Source organism: Rhineura floridana, chromosome 5, assembly GCF_030035675.1.
Source record: "Rhineura floridana isolate rRhiFlo1 chromosome 5, rRhiFlo1.hap2, whole genome shotgun sequence".
Classification (NCBI taxonomy): domain Eukaryota; kingdom Metazoa; phylum Chordata; class Lepidosauria; order Squamata; family Rhineuridae; genus Rhineura; species Rhineura floridana.
The window spans coordinates 138,411,855-138,436,631 of NC_084484.1; the positions used below are offsets into that span (position 1 = coordinate 138,411,855).

At 41.1% G+C, this 24,777-nt stretch overlaps 1 long non-coding RNA gene across 2 annotated transcripts; it reads left to right on the plus strand.

The window, feature by feature from the left end:
* The first annotated feature begins 1,451 nt into the window (after positions 1-1,451).
* On the plus strand, positions 1,452-22,311 carry LOC133385945 (uncharacterized). 2 transcript variants are annotated; one of them, XR_009763027.1, is made up of 7 exons: positions 1,452-1,498; positions 5,078-5,209; positions 6,366-6,489; positions 7,985-8,064; positions 8,729-8,936; positions 9,718-9,784; positions 21,360-22,311. It is a non-coding gene; the product is annotated as an uncharacterized LOC133385945 (long non-coding RNA). The 2 variants fall into 2 exon arrangements; XR_009763028.1 differs by lacking the exon at positions 8,729-8,936.
* Positions 22,312-24,777: the final 2,466 nt, after the last annotated feature.

The following is a 24,777-nucleotide window of genomic DNA, read 5'->3' on the forward strand; positions in this document are numbered from 1 at the left end:
TAAATAAATAGTTTGTGAAGGGTGCTGAGAGTTGCTAGGAGATCCCTATTCTCCTCACAGAGCTACAATTCCCCAAGTGGTTTAACAGTCAGTCCTTCTTCCCAGACTAATGTGCAGTACACACTACAGCACCACTGTACTCCCATGGTGCTCGCTGCATATGTGAGGAAAGAAACTGCCAGGTGGACTTACCTAGCACATACTTGTTGGCTGCATTCTGATGGTGCCACTGCTTGCTGGAAAAGCTAATCTTCAAATAACTGGCAAGGACATAATCTTCTTATGTGGGGTAATTATCAACTCAAGCAGCCTGTGCGGCATATTTGGAGATCTGTCTGCTGCAATATTCCTATTGCACATCCTCAGTTACCATAAACCAAGCATCCATTCAGGATGAGTAAATATATGTCATGGCTGAGAACAGGTAATGATCTTTTGTGTCCACAAGTGTACTTCTGGGAACAAATCATGCATACACAAAATGATTGATTAAATAGGTCCTATATCTCTCTTGGAAATCTCTCAGCTTCAAAACACACCCTCCATCTGAACTAGGGAACAATAATATTGATTTGCCTTGTTCTTGGATTACTGAAATCACATATGTGAAGTTCTCTGAGTTCTTAGGAAAAGTGTTCTATTGTTGTGAGTTTGGCCAGCTCAGTTACAGAGAATGGGTCATTGTCGTGTGGCCAGGGACTTCAACGAAAGAAAGGTCATGTTACTTCATGATGGGGGATGTTTTTCCTGATAGCCTGGGATTTCTCTCCAAACTTTGGATGGTGTCGTCTTTCAGCTGCAGAGGGGTATACAAGAACAGTTTCACGGTTTGAAAACTAAGCAAGAGAGAAAAGAATTTAGCCGCAGTTGGCAAAAACTGGGGTATAGCCTTGTGGGGCTGAAACAGTGAAACTCTGGGAATCTAATGCAGCATCAGAGGTTTTCAGGAATCTGCTTGCTTCTTATATAGGGGAAAGCCTTAGTACAGTGATGGAACACATTCTTTGCATGTGAAAGGTCTCCAGTTCAATCCCCAGCATACACAGAGAGGGCTGGGTAGGACACCTATTGACAGAGCCTAAAACAGGTTTTATTGGAAGGCATACTCTTAAAAAGAGGAGCCATTTGGATACATACATTAAAATCCATATTTCCTGGGGGCTGATTGGATTTGTCAGGGTTTTTGTAAAAATTGTACTAATTTGTCATAAAAATTACTGCAAAGATTTTTCTATTAGATTTAATAAGATACAGTTTTTCTTTTGTAACTGCAGTGGAATAGCATATTATTTGTCTCCTCGTGTGTTCATTTATATTGGGTTCATTTTGTAGTCACCTATACCAGTTTGGATTATTTACTTTATCTCTTTGACTTTTGCCAGCAGCTGACCTTGATTAAACCATAAATATGGCTGAGGTTCTAGCTGGGTTTAGAGCAGTGTTTAGTCTTTCTCCCGATAAGAATTTTCATGTTTGTCCTTTATGAGACATGATAAGGGTAAGATTTTTTATAATATATTTAATTGGCTGTCTTAGCAATTTGGATTTCCTAATATTAAACCAAATAGTTTCTACAATTGTAGGGATAATTCATAATAATATGAAGACTGTGTTTGAGCCAGCCACTTGACAATTAGTCTCTCCTGGAAATATTTTGTATTGTCTCCAATGGAGGAATTTATTTACTTTCATTTTTAATTTATATCAGTTCTAGCACCTTTTTGTTAATATATTCACATGCTGGTATCTTACTTCATATTTTCAATAGAATATTGATTATTTTTGTGGAGGAATCAAAGCTGGCTGCTGATTTAAGAACTTGTTATTTGAGAAGCAGTGGTATCTGAAGAAGTATTGAAACAGTTTTTACAATCCAGAATAGCTGTCATTCTAGTGTTATTCCTTAGAGGGTTTCATAGATCAGTTTACAGATTACACAGAATTCTGCATCGCTACACAGCATAACTAGGCATGACTACTAACATTGTTGCAGCAATTAATACACCTCTTGAAACCCTTTAAATAGGCTCAGGGTGGGCGTCTGATTTGCATGGGGAGGGTTTCTCTGAATGGGACTGAACTAACAACCTGGCACTCCTACAAACATGTCAAAAACCTGGTGACATCTGTGAGTGCCTGCGTATTTGCCTGCACACCCTTAGCAACAACAGTGGCAGCACTTCATCAAGATTCTCCTTGGACACCACTTCTGGTTGAGCCTCCGATCCCTTCTCCTTGAGAGGAGGTATGAGTGGTGTCAGCTCGAGCAATAAGGGAGGGCTGCAAAGAGCTCATTATCAGACAGTGTTTCTTCAGTTTTAACTAAAACTACAGGAGCAGAGCTGTCGGTGTCAAAAGTGCTGAAGCCTTCTCCCATGTCAGTCTCCTTCTGCTGCATCCCACTGGGCCCTTTCCCAGGATCCCAGATTTCTTCCTCCATCTCATGATCACTCCAGGAACACTCCACAGGGCCCATGGCAAATGCCCTGGCTCTTTCATGCCTGTAGCTCACCTTGGGTTCCCCTTTCTCTGTCACACTAGAGTGATGATTGATTAATGACATAGTGTGACAATGTAACAGAACTAAGGAACTGGCTGTAGATTATTGTGTAACCATGGCTCTGGTCCAGTCAGCTGGTCTATAGAAAATTTTAACAATTGAGAGACAAATGGCCAGCATCATTGTAGATGCTACAGGTGATATATTAGGAAAGCCTCTGGGAATAAACTTAACTCTGTTTTGGGTGTCTGATTCAAGGTTTCTCTGAGCTGAGCTTGGCTGGCTAACATTGCTTCTGGGCTAAACATGTTGCAACAGATTTCCAGTTAACATGTTTGGGAAGCTTAAAAATAATAATATATTATTATTATTTATTAAATTTATATACCGCCCGACTAGCATAGCTCTCTGGGCAGTGAACAACATATGTGTACTATAAACCAGTCTTTGCTCCTAGTAGTTAATAAATAACTCTACTCTAAGGCAAGTTACAAAATTTCTGAACTTTGCTCTTATCACAGTCCTAACTGTATTATGTTTACTTCTTCATTTGTATATATTCCAGAAAGTGACAAGTCAATAAATCCATAGTTTAAAAAAAAATGTCCCTATGACCAATGGATTCCTGTACCTCTTTAGAGTTTCATTGGTATTGGAAAAGAATTCAGGAAGAGAAATCAAATCAGGAAATTGCAAATGACAATAGGCTAGCTAGACATCTTACATTTGCTTTCTGAAAAAAATGTTCTGCCTTTTATTTGTGTGTATCAGCCTCCAACAGACTATTAACATGCATATTTTGAAGGTACAGAACCTTCTCTTCCTACATTCTGTTAGGAATTCCACATGTTATTTATAGCAGTTGCTTGCAATACTTTAGATGAGCTTCAGCTGTACTATACTGACTGACAGCTGAACAAATCCAGCTGAGCTGTATGCTAGGAACTAGAATGAGCTGGATGCTCAAAGTATTGTGGTGGCACCTGTTCAGCCTGTACTTCAAACCTTATGCATCCACCCTGTAAATGTTTTAAATACCACAAGATCCTGGCAAATACAGGTTTTAATAGAGTATTTCTGAGCAATGAAACAATGAAAAAAGTACTGAAGACAAATCTTTACTAGTATTACGGGACCAGAGCACTGGTCAGCCTACACCCATAGATTCAGGGTGCCATTTCCTACATCAGCTGCTGCCAGTTGAGAAGAACTAGCAGGATGAGCAACAATAAGCTACTGTCCTGCCAAAATAGCATTGTCTCTGAACTCCCAAAATAGGGAGTGCATCCTTTTTCCTGTTGTGCTTTTGTCTTCAGTGTTACTACTGCCACTGGAGGATTGAGGAACATTTAGAAATGCCTTAGCAAGACAGGCATGGAGAACCTATAGCCCTCCAGATGTTGTTGGACTCCAGCTCCCATCAGCCCTCTACCAGCATGGTCAATGGTCAGGGATGATGAAAGCTGAAGTCCAGCAACATCTGGAGAGCCACAAGTTCCCCATCCCTGCCTTAAGAAATTGTGAAGAAAAGTTCACAAAGGTCACAGAAATTATGCAGAAAAGATCTAGGCAGTGTCCATGCCATTAGCTTTTCCATTCAGAGTGGACACTTCTAGATGTTCAGGGCCAAACTATACAAGGGCTCTTCCAGGTAAACTGTTTCATCCTGCATTCATCCTGATTTGTTTGTGCATGGTTTGCACAAAGGTTATACAATTTTGCTGTTTATTGAGCATTCATTCTGATTAGTTTGCACAAAATTTGCATAGAGGTCATAGTGTGTTGCTGTTTATTGAGCATTAATCCTGATTTGTTTGTGCAGGGCTTATATGACATTGCCCAATGATGTCATTACTCCATTCTTTCCAGCACATTTCCAGGTCACTTTTCTTATCCCAAACATTCCTTTTTTTTCTTTTCCTTTTGGAAGCGGGTTTGTTGTGCAAGAGCACAAGAGCACCAAATCTACTTTAATTCTGCAACCTAAATTTGCCAGTATATGAATAAATGATACCCACAAAATAGGAGCAGTGGCTGGGGGCTCAGGAGGAATAGCTAGGGGCTGATATTACTGTCCCTGAGTATCTGCACCCTGAGGCAGTTGCCTAATGGTAGAGCTAGCCCTGCTCCCAGCATAATTTTCCCCCTACAAAGTAGCTGCAAGTGGCTGAAATCAGGAGTGGATGACCACAAGAGGGGTAGGAGAGAGGGGCAGAAGCTGCCAAACAATTTCTCTTCCTACCATTTGTCCACTTCAAATTGGCCCCTCACAGCTGCATTCATCCCTGCAAAAGAAAAGATATGGGGTTGTATCCAATGCTAGTCCTGCTTAGAATAGGCCCATTGAAATGAATAAACATGAACAATTTAGGTTCATCAGTTTCAGTGGGTCAGTTTGGACTAGCACAGGCCTAGCATTAAATACAATCCATGGTGTTCCAGACAGAAGAGAAGATTTTGAGCAAATGCAGAAAAAGAAAGAGTTAAGGGGGAGGGGGAACCTTCCTCTTACCCAATTGCTGGCTCTTGGCTCAGATTTTCAGCCACTTTTAACTGCTTTGTTTTTGCTTTCAATAGAAAGAATCATTGCACTGTCTTTCACATATCGTTTGGCTCAGACAAGGCAAACACCACATAGAACACCAACACTTGCAGAATACTTCCAACCGTATGATGGGCTACTAAACAAACCTGACAGCTTCTGGGAACGTAAGATATAAAATAGTCAGTACATACTGTAATCAGTCTTGAGACAAATGTATTGATAAAAATCTCTTGTCCAGGGTGGAGTTCGTACCAAAGCTTTTTATTGGAATGAAATAAACACTGTTGAGATTGTGGAAGGGGAGAAATCCAGTGTTATGATTTACAAGATTTGCAAGCTAACAAGAATTTGTGTGAGCTGGAATGAGAAGCTGCCCACATTTCTCCTTTCAGTACATCCATTTCTTTCTAGCTACAAATATTAATGGGCGAACAGTCATTTGCTAAGCCAGGTGGTGCCCTCCAGTGGTTTTTGACTACAACACCCATTGGAGCTATGCTGGCCTGGGATAATGGGAACTGTGGTCCAAAGCATCAGGAGGGTGCCGTCTTGGGGAAGGTTATGCTAAGTTAATGTTTGCTGGGGAATTCATACCAAGCCCTAACAACCACATTTAGTGTATTACCAAGTCTATCTTGGGGCCAAATTAGATGTGGTATTCATTAATAGGGGGGGAATTGCAGTTTAAGAACATACCTATAGCCAACAGATATTTCTATCAAACTTTTAAAAGCAGATAAATTGGGCAGCTATAGTGAATGCACCAGGAGAACAGAAGACCTGACCTCCTCTCTGAGATACTGTACCGCCGTACAAATTGGTAAATATGCAAACACAATTTGGGTTGGTGTTTCACAGTCCAATCCACTTCCTATGTAGCTTGGAAGAATTGTGTAACGTGTCTCTGAGCTTATGGTGCAGCCTTTCCCAACCAGTGTGCCTCCAGATGTTGTTGGACCACAACTCCCATCAGCCTCAGCTAGCATTGCCAATGATCAGGAAGATGGGAGTTGTAGTCCAACAACATCTGGAGGCACACTGGTTGGGAAAGGCTGATATGGTGAGTGGTGGCAACACCTGCAATCAGGACTACCTCTCCAAAGATGGAGAATTTTTTCTGTATGTTTGTTGGCGTTCTTACTTTGCTTTCTTTCCTGTTAATTTGCTGAAAATTGGTGATAATTTGCTGCACTTTAACTCTAGAGCCTGAGGTAGATTGACTTGGGCCAGATTTTGTTCTTCTTTGCATCATGGGTTAGCCTTTAGTACCCATGCTCATTGTCACAAAGCACAGTAAATTTCTTTTAACTCTAATTTCAGCAAGCACAAGCAGCGTGCTGGGCAGAAAATCCAGTTCTTCTTGTACTTCCTAGTGACCAAATATTTGTTTAACAGAAACATTTTGTGCCTCTCTGGTATTATTGCAATTGATTCATCTGTTCAGGTAAGATGAAACAACAAAAGTCTCCAATCGAGTACTACTGTTGGGTGATAAGAGCTGAAGGAATGCTTTCCTGTGAATGTACCACTGGTTAAATCTGTTTCCCACTCAAGTGCTCAGCGCTGATAAAATCAGGAATGCTCAAGAATTTTGTTCAGTCCACATTTAAGGGAGCATATTTGCACACCCTCCTTGGCCTGGCCACCCACCCATCACTCTTGAGTATTCTAGAAGTGCCACCAGCACAACTCCTGCAGGGCTCTCAGACGATGCTGAAGCATCCTTCTTCAGAATGAGGCATTGTGGGCATGGTGGCCCTGGAGAGCAGCTTTGCTTCTACCACTTTGCCACACCAGATACTGCTTACATTTTAAATAGTATTTGCTCCCACTGCAGCAAGTCAGCAGCAGGGCAAGCACTGCTTGGGGCCACCTCACCTAGAATGCCTCAATCCCATGTTCCTCAGGGTTCTTCATGAGAGTTAGATATTGTCAAGTGTGAGGCCTTGGAGAGCCATAGCCTGTTCACACTGCCACTCCTGATGCAGCCATGAAAACAACAGGAGTCAGAGGCAGCCAGTATGCAGAGGCCGCAAGCAAGGCAAGTGGTAGTATGTTTTACACCAGCCCTGAATTCCCTCCCCGGGAAGGCTCACACGATACCTACTTTGATTTCATGTCGGCATCTGGGAAATGGCAGGATATAAAGCCTGGTAACAACAATTTTAAGTATGGTTGCTACAGTACTGAAGTAAGCATTGCAAAGTAGAAGAGAGGACTATCCTCATAGCGGGGGAAGCAAAATGATGTGTTTCTTCATCTCAGCTCTGTTTAAGGCCACTACACCCGTTAAAAATAAATGGCTTTAAAGATGTGATGAATGCTTCATGTGGCATCTCTTATGTACAGAGTGGCTCAGGACACAGCTTACACATACACACACCACAGCACATCACATGGATAGCCTCCAGCCGTTTGTCAGGCATTGCTACGGTGGCTCAGTGGTGTGAACACTCCATTCAGCAGCAACAGTCCATGCACTGGACCAACACCAGGGATGGGGAATCTCAGGCCCAGAGTGGGGGGTCAAATGTGACCCTTCAGGCCTCTCTATCTGACCCTCAGGATTGTCCCTGGGCACGCACCCTCCCAAGCTATACCCATCACCCAGCCTAGGCTAGAATGTGCCCATGAACTCTAATAACGCATCTTGCTTGCCTGGATGGGAAATGGAGAGATGTGTGTAGAAATTAGCAGAGCAATGAATAAAATCAGTGTTCTGCCCATTTTTGCCTCTGGCCCTGCCCACCACTGGCATGTGGAATGCCTAGAATGGACTGTGGCCCTCAGGCTGGAAAAGATTCCTCACCACTGCTCTACACTGCAATATGTAGATGCAACATCTTTCATTTTGGCCGTCACCGTGATTTCCATGCATGACTAACAAAATGAGAACAGTCATTAACAAGTTCTGCTGCAGTGACATAATTTTTTTCCAGATTCTTAAATTATCCACTACTGGGGGAAAAACATATCTCATACTGAAGGCGTTCGTGCTGATGTGACTCAGGAAACAGTGGTAAGCCTTGGAACCAAGTGACTCTAACAAGCAGCACTAGATAAATGCTCTCCTGTCTGAAGTTACTTCTGGCATTGAGAAAAATTGTGCAATTTGGGGATTTTCTTGGCTGTTGTCCATAGTCTTGCATGTCAGTTCCTTAAATGCTTTCTGCTTTGCATGCTCTGTCATTGTATATCCTTCCCTCTATTTCCAATATTCAAGATTGGAGTGCCACTGCTTTTTTAGCCAAAATGGCAATAGCCATGCACAAGAAGGAGGAATCAGAAGGCGGGGGGGGGCAGCCTATTGAGGATTGATCATGCTCAGTGGCCTGGTCATGGAATGCGGACTGATTGTTGGAGAGGAGGAATGAAAAACTGTAGGTGATGGGAAAGAAATGGAATGAAATAGCATGAATGCTGAACAAGAAGCACTCTGCATGGCAACATTTTGTTACAGGTCCCACTTGTCAGACTATAATTTCCATGCTCAGAGTCAGACATATGATGTGGCAACAGTTGCATGGTATGGTATGTTTCAGTCTTGCATCATCTCTCTCTTTCTGTGATTTATTTAAAAAGAAGTAAACTAGCTTCTGATCCTTGCTGGCTACAGCATTTCTCACAGCTCACATTCACAGCTGCTATTTATACATGCCTCTTTATTTTTATCTGAACTACAGCTCCTATCATCCTTGACCCTTGCCCATGCTGGCTGGAGCTGATGGGAGTTGGCATCTGGAGTATCATAGGTTCTCCATCCTTGCAATACAACATACCAGAGCTTAGCTTTCACCAAAGTCTATTTTAATTTGCCAGTGGCAGGAAATACACAGGAAAGATGGCACACATTCAAATTATTTATGAGAACAATAATTACTGTTTTCAAAGGTAAGCAATTTGGTAATGAGAGTTTAGCCAAAACAGCCACCGATCTGGAGCTGATTATGTTTATTGAATTCAAACGGCATTCCATTTCCCATTGTGATTTCCAGTAAGTCTAATAAACAACAGAGTAATGGGAGAGTTCTGATTCTAATGCTTCTGCCAAATTGCAGCTTCAAAATCCAAATCTTACACTTGTTTACAAGCACTAAAAGAACAATGATTTTCTTTCCCAACTCAGCCACAGATTTGTCTTTGCTTACCCTACCCCAACTCAATTAAATATGTATTCATGTGTAACTGTAGTTACTGTGAATCAAGTCAAACAGATATAGGCTGCATTGACATTTAAAAAAAAATGCAAACTGATGCAGAAATGTAGTCAACTGAGCTTAAAATTGAGAAAATGACAACCGGTGAAAAACTGAAATTGGCAGATTCATTCATCCCACCCACCCATCCTGCGCACTTCCCAGTCTGTGTAGTTTTTTGCTTTCTGGCTATAATTGTGATCAGTTTATTCCAGTTTTGCTTTGAATGATATGTTCTTGTGTTTTGCTTTTAAGACAACATAAATTAAGCCAAACTGATACGGCTTTATTTATTTCTTTAATAAAATTTATATACTGCTTGATTGTTTAAAAAGAACCCTCTGAGTGGTTTACAAAAAACATTAAAAATTATCAATAAAAAAATAAAAAATAAAAATTAAAAACATTTTAAAACATATTTTATTCAATTAACATATTTTCATTTATTTAACCATCATTTTTCCATTTCCATAAAGCTTTCCATTTGTGTCTCAGAGGACAGCTGTAGGAACTGCATCAGAGTGGTGTGTAGGTATAAGCAAGGTCAGTGGCAAACATAGAGAAAGTACATGGGTTTTTAAAAAAGAAACCTGGAAAAGCCCCCCCCCCCAAGCCTGCAGAAAGGGTGGGGAAAGTTGTGGTAGCTGGAGAAGGTGAAGTCTCATGAGGTCTGGGATTCCTGGCTGTAACAAAACTGAGAATAGGCAAATATTCCAAGTCTGTGATTACCAAGCTTTCATGAGAACAGATCTCAGCATGACTATGTAAGGTCTCTCCCACATGGTTCAGCCTCATTTCAATTGCACAAGCAGCCTTTAAAAAACCTGGCCAGGCTAGCTTTTAGTAAATAGTGGTAAAAAGCTCTGGCCTTTGATATATGAATATCTCTTGCTATTTCCTAGGGAAATAGCACTATTACAGCTATAGAAGTTAGCTTACTACTAGGAAATATGGATATATATTCACTAATAGGCAAAAATCCTTGCAGTTTAAGAATGCACGTATAGCCAACAGACATTTCTATCAAACTTTAAAAAGCAGAGAAATTGGGCAGCTATAGGGAATGTACCAGGGGAGCAGGAGACCTGACCTCCTCTCTGAAATATTGTACTGCCCTACAAATTTGTCAAAATGCAAACACAGTTTGGGTTGGTCTTTCACAGTCAAGTACACTTCCTGTGTAGCTTGGAAGAATTTGGTAACATGTGCCTCTGAGCATGACTGCAGTGCAGCCCTGAACTCTGAAACCTGGAAAAGCAAGGCATGGGCACTTTTGCACACTGGAAGCATCTCTATAACCAAGGGGAGCTAATGTAACCTAATGCTGCATCCATGCTATTTGGTCATGTTCTTAGCGCCTAGAATGCCATCCAGAACCCCATGGCATATGCAAATGTAAATCCCTAAGGAATAAAACAGCCCCAATAAATGAAGCACCCTGTAGTATTCCAATGATGCTACCACTCCCACTAGTTAAACATGAGATCTGAAAAACAGTCTTTGTCTCTCCCGGAATGGTTTAGCCTATTTCCATTGAACCCTAAGTAAATCTGATGGCTCTGTTACTAAAGAAAAGTGCAGTAGCGGCCTTAATTTAGTTGCTACTAGCCGTACCAAAGGCAAACAGAGAAAAGTAGTTGAACAGTGATCCTTACTTGGCATTCCTGAATCCTAATGGCAGCTTTGGGTATGTCTGCACAGGGGTCAATTGGGGATTTAGATGTGCTGCTGACGCGGCACATCTGTTCCCTCAGGACACATGCATGATTCCCCACAAGACAGGGTCTCACCTCAAGAGAAGGGCTTTTCTCTGTTTCAAGGTAGAACAAAGGCATATTGGGTAGGATATTTGCCCTGAGACATACAATCTACAGATTCATGGGATTAGTAACTTCAGCCTCTCTAATTAATAATCTAGCAAATTTAACCAGTCCAGAACTGGAGTAATATTAACTTCTGAACCATTAATTTTCATGCCAGACTTAATGCCTGGATAGTTTATAAACTTTCCCCCCTTTTTGTAAGGAGCACATTAATACAAAATATCATAAAGAGATCAGTTCATAGCTCATGGTTTGCAACATGTAGCTACAGTATCAAAACCACACAGGTGAAGTCAAAATGTTCTCCCTTCCCTGCCTCAAGGGTCCAAAGCAGAACCAGTTTTCACACACACACACTGCCCAATTAATGAGTCAGCTGCCTTCACCTGTAACAAAGAGATCATTTTAATGCGTTGATAGCTAAAAGTAAAAGTGTGTTTGGATTCCTGAACAGCAGCAGTGGCCAATAAGGCTCTTTTGCCTTTGGAAATTTCCAGCATATTTTTTTTCTGTTAGTTTTGGATTTCATTAGAATCCAGGTATCATATTAACGCCCTGAACTCCTACTGGGAGGAAGGGCAGGATATAAATCTAATAAATGAAATAAAATAAAAATATGTTGAACCTATGAGTGCCAATTCAAGATCACTTCACACAGACCCATTCACCCTTTGTACATTTCTGTGCTCATAATAAGAATGGATGTAAAAAGGTAAAAGGGCAAGAGTTTGCAATCTTTCCATGCATGCTTATATGTAGAATGTGAATTCTAATCTAGGTGAATAATTACATGTGAAGAATTGGAAGTGATAGCTAATTCTAGAGTAACAAATCCAGAATAAAATGGTATAGAATGAATTTAAGAACTGTTTAAGTTACACTGAATGTTCAAAATGTGGCAAATGTCAACATTCATACTGAATGCTGACAATTCCAGATACATGTTGTGAATGCCCAAAGACAGACATACAGTGTCCTGCTTTTTGGACATATGAGTGTTGTTCATTGCATTTAGGAAAATGGCAATATTCAGTGGTGTTTTGTGGCATTCACAGAGTTTTCTGGGATTGTCAACATTCACAGGTCACTATCAAGAGTCACCAAATTTTAGATGTTCACTAATTTCAGAGCTTGGAAAAGTTACTTTTTTGAACTACAACTCCCACCAGCCCAATCCAGTGTCCATGCTGGCTGGGGCTGATGGGAGTTGTAGTTTAAAAAAGTAACTTTTCCAAGCTCTGTACTATAATATAATATTTTTAATGGGTTGCATCCAAATGTATATAAAATTATGTATGGTGTGGAGAAAGTGGAAAGAGTTTCTCCCTTACTGATAATACCAAGACCTGAAGTCAGTAAGAAGCTGAATGATGGAAGATTCAAGACAAACTAAAGGAAGTACTTATTCACAAAGCATGTAGTTAAACTATGGCATTTGCTACCACAAGATAAACTAATAGCCACCAGTTTTGATGACTTTAAAGATTAGACAAATTCATATAGGATAAGGCCATCAGCAGCTCTGAGTATTAATAGAAATATTAACCTTCAGTATCAGAGGCAGGATGCCTCTGAATAACAGTCCTGAGGACCATAAGAGTGCTGTTGTACACATGTCCTGCCTTGTGGACTTCCCAGAGTCATCTGATTGGCCACTGTGAGAACAAAGTGCTAGACTAGATGGGCCTTTGGTCTAGTCCCACAGGGCTCTTCTTATGGTTTTATGAGATTCTCTCCTGAAAGGGGTGGGTGATAGGTGACTTTCCCATCTGTCCTCTTCTCAGCAGCCCCTGATCCTCAAAAAAAAAAGTATCCTGCAAGAGTCAAGAGAAAACCCTTCTGAACAGAGTAGACTGTGCTGTGACGAGCTGAGATGACAGGGGGAGTTTGTGGGAAACCAGATGGAGGACCACTTGTGACTAGGGTTCCCACAGAAGGTGCCTTTCCTGGTTTTCCATGATCTCCCACTTTTTCTTCAGTGCTCAACCCCACAGCCCTCTCCCTTTTAGTAGGATTCCTCCACCCCCATGGAAATCATTTCAGAGATCTCAAAGGGCCAGCATACAGGAGGGGAATTCTTGGAATTCAGGCCATCACACTGTGCCCTTCAAATGCAAAATATGTTGTCCTGCTATCTCAGATACTGATAAGGTTACAGTTGCTGATATAGTTAAATGTTTAATGTTATAGATCTAAGGCTGCAATTCTAAAAACATTTAGGAAAGTATACGGTGGGTCTGAGTAAATATGCATAGGATTGTACTGTAAGGCTACAATTCTATGTACACTTACTTAAGAGTTATTTCTGTCTATTTAGACCTGCACAGAATCAACCTTCAAGTTTCCTGCATGAAAATACCTTGAATCTTACAATTATTTTGTTAAGGCATTTCTCCACAATATTGATGAGATTTAGGAAGACTAATCATTGTGCATAATATAGCTCCGGAAACATGGGAGGCAGAAAGATTCACTCTTTAGAGTGTTCCTGAACATGTTTAATCAGAAAATTTTGCTCAGTCAGCACAGTGGTACTTATTTTCTGGCAAGAATGCTTAGTATTACACAAAGCCCAACTGGAATTTCTCAGAAACAAATTCATATTGAATGCTGGCATTCTCAGATTAATTTTTGAATGCCCAAAGATAGGCATGTGGTTTTCTGGTTTCTGGGCTTATGCTGATGAATGTTGATTATTGCATTTAGGTAAATGCCAACATTCAGCAGAGGATCTCTTGAGTTTTGTAGTATTCACATCATTTTGTAAGATTATCAACATTCAGATGTGAACATTAAAGAGTCACCAAATTTCAGATAATAAAAACTATATAATATTTTTAATGGATTGAACCCAAAGATTCACTCTTAGAAGGGGTGGGTGGAAGATGACTCACACAATTTTCTGAGCATTTTCTTCCCCTAAATGGAGAGTTTCAGGAGACATTGAAGAATATTCGGTGAAATGCTTCTCTTATCCTCCCCCAACCTTTCCACCTGTGAATAAGATGGAGAAATACAGGTACAACTATGAATCCAACCCAATATATTTTTGCAATTTATTTATTTGTGATATGTAGTTTAGTTTTTATTTATTTTGGGGGGAAATGTTATTGAACATGGTTGTATTTTTATTGTTTCTATGTAAACTGCACAGAGATTTTTATTATATTTATCGGTTAAACAATTATAAACTGGCTTTAGGTAAAAATGGAAGCATAATCTTCCAGCCTCAGACTCACAGTCATGCTAGAAGAGGAGGCAGCTACAAGCCTAAAGATTGTTCAAATAAATGTAATTAGAGCAACGCATCCAGGGCTAAAACATACCTGAACAATGGAACAATGTTTGACTGAGGAAATACATGTTGACATATACTTCCCTTACTTTTTCGAAATATTTCTCAAGAAGTCAACATCCAGTTTAGATGGGATGGGACTGTGAAGAGTCAAGGTTTTATTAAGATAGGAGATGGGTGGGAAGAAAACAAGCATTAGCAGATGAACAAGGGGGAGTAGGCGACTACTGAAAGTGTGGAGAGTGTGAAAGGAAAGTAATGCCTTTACTGACAATGTTAGGAGTGACCCAAGGCAGTCTGTGGTGGTTTGCAACTGTGATTATCACCACCATTTTGTGCTTCCTGCTCTGTGCTGAAGCACATCCCTGAAAGATCAGGAGGGTCACCCAGTTGCTTGCACCCTTGTCGACAACTTCCTGTCTTCCCACACTGTGCTTTCCAGCGCAGATAGCAGAGTAAGATAGGTGATCCCACAGTGGGTGATCTTTGTTCCCAGTTCCACCCTTCCAGTGTATCAACAGAAGAGGAAGTGTACTAATTCAGACCCTGCAAACATGGCTACAAAAGTTAACAGACTAGTTTCAACTCAGCTGTAAATGTAATGCTTCACTTTAAGTATCATGTAGCAGACACATTTTTTTTAAGTAAAACAAATAGAGATCCATGAGCCACTGGTCATAGAAATCTATGCCTTGCACCACAGTAATTGTGTCTAATTATGCTAACTCCTGTGGCATCTACTTATGTAAACACTGCTCTCAGGAGTTAATAAAACTGGTGGCATAGATGTCTGAAAAACATGAAGGCTATGGGAAAGGCTTTGATTTATGCTTGACCTATGTGACCAATGTTTACCCAAGAGAGGAGTTTAGCTTGCTTCACTTTCAAAATTGTAATTGTGAAACCCAGGTCTTTAACTGTTTCAAGTCTCTCATCACCACTCATTCTGAACAAGTTATAACCAGAGTGAGCAGAACAGTCATTCAGTAAAACAAATGGCTTGGTTTATCTGATAGTGTCTTTTATTTCAATTGACAGTTTAGTTTACATTGCCAGCTTTGTCTGTTTTGAAGAATAGTTATAAAAAACAGTTGCCAGGACGGGAGCATCTGTCATATCAGTAAGAAAATACATAAATGTACTTGTACATTGGCTTAAAAAATAAAAGAAACAAAGTCACAGATTTTTTTAAAAACCCGCTTGTGTTAAACAACATCACTGTAAAATTACAAAGGCAGCGATATCAATTTCAGTGGGTCTTCTCTGAGTAGAACTAACACTGGATACCATTGAAAAATATTAAACATACAACACAACACAAAGCATGTCTACTCAGACGTCCTATAAGTTCAGTGGGATGTTACCAGATAATTGTGCATATGATAGTGGTGTAAGATAACTAAAAGAACAAATAAAAACATACCACTTCAGGTCTCTGGGCCTGTTCTCTGATTTTAGCAGCAGCAAGGCAAAGACTAATGCCTTTGTTGTTGTTGTTAGGACATCTTTGGTCCCCCACAAGAGTTTCTTGTCACTCACCATTAGAATGACCAGGTGAAAGAGAGGGCAGGGCACTTGCACCTTTAGAAGTGCAGGAGCCCTGTCCTTCTTTCATGTTACCTGGCAACCCTACTATAAAAGAACAATCCCTAATATTAGGAGTATCCATTTAGATCTAACATCAACACACACCAGGTAACCCAGCAAGTAATGAGGAAAGTCTTCAGTTGAACCAGGTCTACAAATGAACAGAGCCCCTTTCAGGTATTATAAATAGGAGAAAGTAAACATATAAGCGGAGGACAGAAGGAGCATGTTAGTTCCACCCACCATCTTCTAACTTGTGGAAAGTGACTGTCTAAAGTGGGGAGCATCCTGTACTTATGGAGACTCACTATGCATTTTAGAACCCTGGAAAATCAAAGTTCTAAAATGGGCAGGAGCTTCCACAGGTATAAGAGGCTTCCCACTCCAGACAGTCGCCTTCTGCAAGATGGAAGGTGACAGAAATGGCAGCAGAGGGGATGGTGCTAGCACACTTTTCTAGGGGATTTTATGTTGTTATTGTTCACATCTTTAAAATTTAGAGTTCTCCTAAGCCTGCTGATACTTCCCTCTTACATGTCAGTGGTGCTATTTTGGCTATGTAAGGGTTAGGGATGGGGGATAAATTCAATTCAATTTGCATTTAAAGGCAAACCTACCTAATTTGCACTTTCTGAAACTATACACAAATCAAAACACAGCCATCCTTGAAATTTGCACTTCTCCAAATTTGGCAATGCAGTTCTCCATAAAAGTAATGTATACAAAAATGCATATGCTAGGGTTAAATGTGCATTAAAATGCATATATTAAGGAAAATAACATTCAAAAATGTGTTGCATTAGGGAAAACTGCTTTGTAAAAATATATATATTAGACAAAATTGCTTTCTAAAATACACAATGTATATATTAAGAGAAATTTGCACTAAAATGTTGCTAAATTTTCACAAGGATTTTTAAAAAGCAAATTAATGTGGAAATGTGAAGAATTGAACTTAAGGCTGAAAAAAATGGGGAACTGGGAGAAAACAAAACCGACAGATTCACCCATCCCTAGTAAGGGTCCACACTTGGGGAATGAGTTTGCTATTAGACACAGGATTGCTGTGGTACCTGTTAACCGATGGTGCTGATTACACGTTGTTATGATAAACAAAAAACACAACACATCAATAGAACTACTACATTATACAGCTGAAAGTTACTTATGATTACCTGTGAAAGCTGAGCATAATTACTCTGCAAGTATATTCAGGTCATGATGACGAACACGAAAAGCACACTATTGGTGGTTTTCTTGTAATATTATTAATAATAGCCCTCGGCCCTGCATCTGAGGTCTTTGGTGCTATCTCTGAAGCTGGTCTGCCTTGCCATATAGTGAGAACATACTGCTTGCAAAAGACTATGTGGCCACAAATTTCTTCCATTGTAATAGGGAAATACCATCATATCCTAATATCTATAGGTGGCTTGAACTCACTCTTGATGAAAATCTAATGGACATGGCAAATCCATCTTTTTCTATAAGGCAGCAATTATCAGGTTTATCTCACATGGAAAAGTTATGGGATCAAAACCGTGCAGAAGCAGCCTTTTTTTATAATAGTGTCATGTAGTGATTAAGGACACTTCCATGTTGTCACTATGTTTGGATGGGATTCAATCACATTGCATCTAATTTAGGTTGCACAATTATAGTTGATTGCAAAATCTTGAGCAACAAACCTACTTTCCCAAAAGATCAGCTTTTTGTAATAAGGAAAGTGATGAGAAAATTCACTGGAAAAGGTAGGATAACACTTGCTTTGATGCAACATCATCTAAGCTCCTTGCAAACAATTCAGAATGAATGTTCATTAAATAAATAACATTATTTAATCTCCATGCAAACAAATCAAGATGAATGCTCGATAAAGAGCGCGCCTGGAAATGCCCTAAGAGATTGAGGGGAAGGGCCATCGCTGAGTGGTAGAGCATCTGCCTTGAATGCAAAAGGGCCCAGGTTCAGTCACCAGCATCTCCAGGTGGAGCTGGGAGAGACTCCTGCCTGAGACCCTGGAGGGCTGCTGCCAGTCAGTGTCAGACACTACTGAGCTAGATGGACCAATGGTCAGACTCAGTGTAAGGCAGCTTCCTTTGAGCCAGGAAGTCCCCAGTTTCTGTCTCACTTCAGCTATGTGGTCAGTGGGTAGCCTTAGGCTGGACATCTCTCAACCCCCATCTGGAATATGGGAATAACAATAGTAGTCTACATTAAATGGACACTTTAGCAGCAGCCAGAACAACTAGCCTTACCACTAGGAAGAGTAAGACAGCAAATTCAGGAGTAGGGGAGCTGGGAAGTAGCAGCAAGGAGGATGGAGAACAGAGCTGTGTGTGTCAAGATGCCACCCTAGGCTCCTTTTGGGCAGGACATGGATTGAATAAATAAATAAAATTGCCCATCCTGCATGCCGGAAGTAAGCTTTCTGCCCTCAGAAGTGGTGGAGGATGTGTATCTACACTAATGCTGAAGTAAGATTCAACTGCCAATCCAATCAGCTTCTGTACATGGAATGGGGGATGCCATCTTGCCCTGGTCCCCAGACAGCCAAATGACTTGGGCCAGTCCTGGTAGACAGTCAAAGACTGGAACCCCTTGAAGTTATTCTGCATCTTTGGTTCGATTCTCAACTTGAGTCTCAGACATACTGTCTAATATTGGGACTGTCCATTTGAATGTAGCAGACAGATATAGCCAACAGCCCAGCAAAATTAATACAGCATTCTTAGTCGGACTGAAATAATCTTTGAAGCACTTAGATAAAGTACAATAGAAATGCTACATTTTATTATTTCTTACATCTATTCTGCACAAACTTTGCATGCAGAAGTTTTCAGGTTCTCCAGGTAGGACTGGGAATGGTTCCTGCCTGAAACCCTGGTGAGTTGCTGCCAGACTGTGTAGGCAATACTGAACTAGTTAGATGGCAGCTTCCTTTAGATCTAAAATATTAAGACCTTGATCAGTCATAATTCCCATTCATAATTCCCCTTTCATTCATTTGCCTTGTCTGATATCAGTTTTTGAAATGTGTCATTGCCATAGGAATATAGCCTAACCAAGTGGAGATCTGGTAGGCCATTTACATGAAAATTGCTTTGCCTGTCCAAAGGTTCATAAGAACATTGCAGAGAGAACATAAAGTTCTGAATATTTCTGTATTTCTATATTTATATTTCAGAAAATATAAATATTTCTGAAACACTTTGCCCCAGTGGCAGTAAGGAAGAAAATATTAACTTATACTAGTCCTTCAATATGACCTTTATGAAATATACCATTGCATAATGACTGGTTACCCACGCAGAAGCACTGCAAGAAAATATGCCCTAAAGTAACAATCTTGCATGCCAACATTTATACATGAGACACCTGCTGGAAAAAAAATCATGCATTCTTGTGTAAAATCAGTTGGTACAAAGAAAACTATGGAATGCTTTAAAAGAAATGGGGGTGCCACAGCATCTGATTGTCCTGATGCGCAAACTATACTCAGGAGAAGAGGCTACTGTCAGGACAGAATATGGAGAAACCAATTGGTTCCCCATCGGAAAGGGTGTGAGACATTTTATCACCCTACTTGTTTAATCTATATGCAAAACATATCATACGGAAAGCAGGATTGGACCAAGATGAATGAGGTGTGAGAAGCGGAGGGAGAAATATCAATAATTTAAGATATGCAGAAAATACCATACTACTAGCAGAATCAGTAATGATTTGAAACGAATGCTGATGAAAGTTCAAGAGGAAAGCACAAAAGCAGGACTACAGCTGAACGTCAAAAAGACTAAAGTAATGACAACAGAAGATTTATGCAACTTTACAGTTGACAATGAGGATATTGAACTTGTCAAGGATTATCAATACCTCAGCACCTCATTCACCAAAATGGAGACAATAGTCAATAAATCAGAAGAAGGCTAGGACTGGGTAGGGCACCTATGAGAGAACTAGAAAAGGTCCTCAAATGTAAAGATGTATCACTGAACACTAAAGTCAGGATCATTCAGACCATGGTATTTCCGATCTCTATGTATGGATGTGAAAGTTGGACAGTGAAAAAAGCGGATAAGAGAAAAATCAACTCATTTGAAATGTGGTGTTGGAGAAGAGCTTTGTGCATACCATGGACTGCAAAAAAGACAAATAATTGGGTGTTAGAACAAATGAAACCAGAACTATCACTAGAAGCTAGAATGATGAAACTGAGGTTATCATACTTTGGACACATAATGAGAAGACACGATTCACTAGAAAAGACAATAATGCTGGGAAAAACAGAAGGAAGTAGAAAAAGTGGAAGGCCAAGCAAGCGATGGATTGATTCCATAAAGGAAGCGACAGACCTGAACTTACAAGATCTGAACAGGGTGGTTCATGACAGATGCTCTTGGAGGTCACTGATTCATAGGGTCGCCATAAGTTGTAGTAGACTTGGAGGCACATAACAACAACAACGAAGAGTTCATTGCTCACAGAGAATGAAAAATTCAAAATGAGATACTTTTATAAGAGAAATTCAAACTACAAGACAGCATGTCTTAATTTTCTTAGAAAAGTCTCACTGAAGAGCCCTTTCAGTTTTGTCCATGTATTCACTGAATGCATGAGGGGGGAGCAGGGCTGCACCAAGCAGATAGGCCCCCAATGTTGTGCAGTCCAGCTAGACCCATCCCCTGGCATGTTGACTGGCCCCCCTTCTAGATATTCACATCTCAGCATGGTCATCTACAAAGGAAAAACCTATGTGTAAGCAGCAGCTTATGTGCAGGCTTCCTTGCGATTGGGACACCTGACTGAGCCAGTCTCCCAATTGCAGGGGAGCTTATGTGCGAGATGCTGCTTGCACATTGGCTTTTTCTTCAATGATGACCACATTAATGGGTGAACATCTAGAGAATGGTCAGACAGCATGCCCAACACCAGCAACAGGAATGTGGCCTGCTCTCCAGTATGTTAACGTTGGCCCTTTTTGCATCAAGAGATCTAGTGTAGTAGGGTCCTCTTCATGAATACACATCACAGTCCTTACATCAGGGGTGAGGAACCTCTGATCACAGGCCTCATTTTAGCCCATGAGGTCATTTTCCCCAAGCTACACCCACCTCACCCACACCTGATGTCATATTTGAGACACAGAAGGACACAGCTCCATAGGAACAATCAGAAGTTTAAAGTGAGCTCCCAGTTGTTCTTTTGCAAGCAGGACTCACTGACAGCATCAATCAGCTATCTATTTGCAGGTGCAGTTTTGGACTCAAACCACAATGGCAAACATACATATTTCCTCTGCAGACAGTGTGCAAATCCAAATCACACTTGCAGACAAACTTCAAAGGGGCTTACTATAACCACCAGTATGCTGATGACACGCAGCTCTACTTCTCCTTTTCATCTTTTTCAGGTGAGGCTGTCAACGTGCTGAACCGATGCCTGGCTGCGACAATGGACTGGATGAGAGCTAACAAACTGAGGCTCAATCCAGACAAGACTGAGATGCTGTTAGTGGGTGGTTCTTCTGACCAGATGGTGGACGCTCAACCTGTCCTGGATGGGGTTGCACTCCCCCTGAAGGAACAGGTTCGTAGCTTGGGAGTACTTTTAGAACCATCCCTGTCACTTGAGGCTTCAAGTAGCCTCGGTGGCACAGAGTGCTTTCTACCAACTTTGGTTGGTGGCCCAGCTACGCCCCTATCTGGACAGGGACGACCTTGCTTCAGTTGTCCACGCTCTGGTAACCTCTAGACTAGATTACTGCAATGCGCTCTACGTGGGACTGCCTTTGAAGACGGTTCGGAAACTGCAGCTTGTGCAAAATGCAGCGGCCAGATTGTTAACATGGACCAGGCGGTCCGAACATATAACACCGGTTCTGGCCCTCTTGCATTGGCTGCCTATATGTTTCCGGGCTCAATTCAAGGTGCTGGTTTTAACCTATAAAGCCTTACACGGCCTGGGACCACGATACTTGATGGAACGCCTCTCCCAATATGAACCTACCCGTACACTGCGCTCAACATCGAAGGCCCTTCTCCGGGTGCCCACTCAGAGGGAAGCCCGGAGGATGGTAACAAGAAAAAGGGCCTTCTCAGTGGTGGCCCCCGAATTGTGGAATAATTTCCCTGATGAGGTACGCCTGGCGCCAACATTGTTGTCTTTTCGGCACCAGGTTAAGACCTACCTCTTCTCCCAGGCATTCTAGCATTTTAGCATTTTAGCATTTTAGCATTTTAGCATTTTAGCATTTTAGCATTTTAGTATTGTAGTATTTAGCATTTTGTATTTTTAGTATTTTAGTATTTTAGTTTAGTATAGGTTTTTTGGAAATTTAATGAGTTATGTTTTAAATTGATTAATGTGTGGTTTTTAAATTGTATGTTGATATTTTGATGTTGTGAACCGCCCAGAGAGCTTCGGCTATGGGGCGGTATAAAAATTTAATAAATAAATAAACCACCAATCAGCTGAATGGCGCTGTCAGCGAACCCTGCTTGCATTAAGATGCCTTCTTCAACCTAAAATGATGGCAATATGAAACATTGGTGAAGAGAATCTTCTGGCATAAATTTAGAAATATGGTTGATTTGAAAGGAAATATTACATTTCTTAACTGTGGTATTTATTTTTATTGATTCAAAAAATATATCTCCCGCCTATCTCTCCAAAGAGATGCAAGGCAGCTAACAAACAGTAATACACACAAAATATAAACAGACATAATCTCTAACATACACACCCCAACATACACTTAAATTAATAAATTAACAATGAGTAGTATTCAGTGCTAGTCCTCCTGCAAGTAGACCCACTGAAGTTAATAGATATGGCTAACTTAGGTTCATTCATTTCAGTGGGTCTACTCTGAGTAAGACTTAGTCAATTACAACTCACTATCCTTAAATAATAATTCTGCCTTTGATTATCTATAATGTCAGTGACACCAAACTGACTTTGGGGTACTTCCTTTGGAGGTTGTCACTTTAGGACAGGGTTGAGGGCCCCATTTCCTCAGGGGCAATCTGCTGTGGATTGCATGGCAACTGTGGGTGGGGCTGAAGCCAGTAGTGGGTTGGGCAAGAGTCAAAAGTGTGTGGGCCACCCCTTCTCTTTCTCCATCTTCCTGCACCCACTTCTCTTTTTCTCTTTCTAACACTCTCTTCTCACACCATCTTTCGCTTGCTCCTCACAAGGAGGGCTGCTGGAGGAGGGACTCCAGCACTCTTGCCAGAAGTCTGAACTAATCACTTTCAGAGGGCTTTTCAAATTAGGCCAAAGGCCACCTAAAATTAGGTCGGCTTTGTGTGGCCCTAAGGCACAAGTTGCCCACCTCTGCTTTAGGGAGTTTCAGCAGTAGGTGGAGCAGACCTGTTGGCTTTGCCCTACACGCCAAGCATAGGATGCCTCTTCACCTGTAGTAGCATAAGTGCTCTTAGCATTGCACTTCCTGTGTTTCTCTTCTGTTAGATGGCTATGGTATCTTTATAGCACAGAGTGCAAGCATTGCAACATGCCTGTGTAACTGGTTCACCTGGTTCTCTTCACTTCAAGCTCATTCAGGTGAGAGGACATTCCATTGAGCTTAAAGGTGGTGTCAGTCAGCCAGCAGTCTGAACAACCAGCAGTGTTTATACAACCACAAGAATGGCTATATACTATAGTCATATAGTAAACTATAGCATGGATTTTTCTCCTTCTGCCATGTTAAATTGAAAATACTCCCCATGCTATTCTGCTGCTTCCCATAAGCTCATTTCAAAGCAAAATCTTACAAAACTTATAGTCCTGAATTCAGAAAAGCTTGCTTAACAACCGTCTAAATTTTCATGGCAATACACAAAACAGTCAGAGAAAATTGAGAGTTCAAAGTCTAAAAAAAGAGAGAGAAAATCCAGATCCCTCTTGGGGGTTTTTCTGTCAGTGGTCTCACAATTTATTGAAATTAATTAAAAATCAGCCATGTTCACAGAGTACCTGTAATCCTGTTAGTGACCTTGCCCCATACTCTGACTTTCATCTTCTGCAGTTTAAAAGATTTTAAAAATGCATGGCTGATTTTTAATTAATTTAAAAAATTTAACATTGGAGCCTATGATAACACAGGCATGTTCAGAGCTGTTTAGCTTGGCTAATCAGGGGGCCACACCCACACCAGCCATTTTTTTCCACTTTAAACAGTCATGGCTTCCCCAAAAGAATCCTGGGGCTTTCCCTCTGCTTAGTGTCCACCCACCAAATTTTCTCCCCTTCCTCCCCCCTTCCCCCTCCACCTCTCCCCTTACCCTTCCTCCCTGCTCCACCCTTCCTCCCCTACTCCTCCACTCCCCTTCCCCCCTCCCTGCCCCTCCCCCAGGTCAGATTCACCTGTCCTAAGCATGATTGCACAGGAGTAAATCCTATTGAACTCAACAAGCATGCAAATGATCAAACCTGCCTCCCTCTCTTCTTCCCTCATATCCCTCCTGCCCCTCTCCTCCCCCTTCCCTCCCTCTCCCTCTCCCTCTCCCTCCTCTGCCCTCCCTTCCTCCCTTCCCTCTATCCCCTCCTCCTCCTCCTCCTCCTCACTCCAGCCGTCTCTCCCTCCCCCTTCTCCTCTCCTGTGATCAGTTTCACCTATCCTAAGCATGATTGCATGGGAGTAAATCCCATTGAACTCATTAATAATGCAAATGATCAAATCTGCCTTTCCCCTCCCCTCTCTCCTCCCCATTCTTCCCCACTCTCCTTCCCCTCCCCTGCTCAGAGGCAGATGTTATTGTATTCTTCCAGGCTACACAGGAAGTGGATTGGACTGTGAAAGACCAACCCAAATTGTGTTTGCATTT